Genomic DNA, 1,317 nt, shown 5'->3' on the forward strand with positions numbered 1-1,317 from the left:
AAAAAAAAAAAAAAAAAAAAAAAACTAGCTTTCCAGAAGAAAATGAAGACGACGTCCAAAAAAGGAGAGAATCGTGTGAGAAGGTGAGGTAGAGGAAGAGCAAGAGGTCTGAGAACCCTAACCCTAATTCTATTCTGGTTCAACAAAACAGGAAAGGCAAAGGGAGGACGAAGGAGAGTCTTGGAGAGAGAAGATTCATTTTCAAACTGTGTTCTTTTACAGAATACGCGTTTTTCATTTTCTTCTTTCTTTTTCTTTTTCTTTTTATTTTTATTTTTATTTTGTCTTTTTTTCTCATCGTCTTTAATTTCTGCGGGAGAGATATAAATTTGGGGCACCGGACATACCCAGTAAAAGTGGGCTCCACTGGGGTCAATATAAATGAATTCAGAAATTGACGAATTATTATTATTTTAATATAATTTCAAATTTTATAATATTTTTATTAGTTGAATTATATTTAAATTAAATAGGTGGAAAATAAAATTTAAATTTTTGTTGTAACGTTTTAATAAAAATGAAAATTGGACCAATTATGTAGAAGGACAAGATTTTTGTAAAATTTAGTTAAGATAGAGAGATTCCCATAGCTTTTGCCACGTGGGAGTCCTTCCACAACCCAAAGGTGGGGACCACACAACTTCTTAATACTTCCTTTTTCATTATTATTCTTATTATTATTATTATTTTTTTTTTTTTTTTGTTGATGGAGTTTGATGTTAGGGGTAATGAGGTCCAGGAAAGATAGGGCCCATGCCCTTACAAGCCCATTGGTCATTTGCTGACGTGTATTTCACCACGTTGACTTGTTTGACTTGGGAAATTACAAAGACTTTTAGGCTTTCCATTTTCCTCTTTTTTGCCATTCTACATTAATGATCAACTTTCAACTTTTCTTCCAAAATAAATTTAAGTATACTTCAATGGACGTTGATGTAAAGTGAGAACGTTCACGAAAGGATTCCAAAAGCTTTAAAAGAGATATGAGCTACAAAATGTGTCGTTCTTATCGGTGGGAGAGAGCGAGAAGCTTCCTCACGAGTAGTCGTAGGGTTAGAGGTCACGTCTTTTTTTAAGTTATGTTTGAGCTAGTTGAGCTAGTGATTTGCTATTTCATATACTCGGGAGTTATAACTCTTGATTTGACACTCGATTGCCTTTAGGGTTTATTTGAAGGCTATATATATAGTTTTAGTAGTTGGATTGTACGATATACAGACTTGAACGTATAATGAAAATTTCTTACTGTTACTTTTAATTAGAGATATTAACCGGTATGACCCATAAGAGATAGATTTTTTTTTTTTTTTTTTTTTT

At 32.4% G+C, this 1,317-nt stretch overlaps 1 protein-coding gene across 1 annotated transcript in view; it reads right to left on the reverse strand.

Annotated features, from left to right (window-relative positions):
* LOC111492805 (LRR receptor-like serine/threonine-protein kinase RPK2) overlaps window positions 1–1,317 on the reverse strand; it is a 12,858-nt gene that overhangs the window by 3,882 nt on the left and 7,659 nt on the right. The gene's annotated exons all lie outside the window — the stretch shown is intronic.

This window comes from Cucurbita maxima, unplaced genomic scaffold (assembly GCF_002738345.1).
Source record: "Cucurbita maxima cultivar Rimu unplaced genomic scaffold, Cmax_1.0 Cma_Scf00018, whole genome shotgun sequence".
NCBI lineage: Eukaryota > Viridiplantae > Streptophyta > Magnoliopsida > Cucurbitales > Cucurbitaceae > Cucurbita > Cucurbita maxima.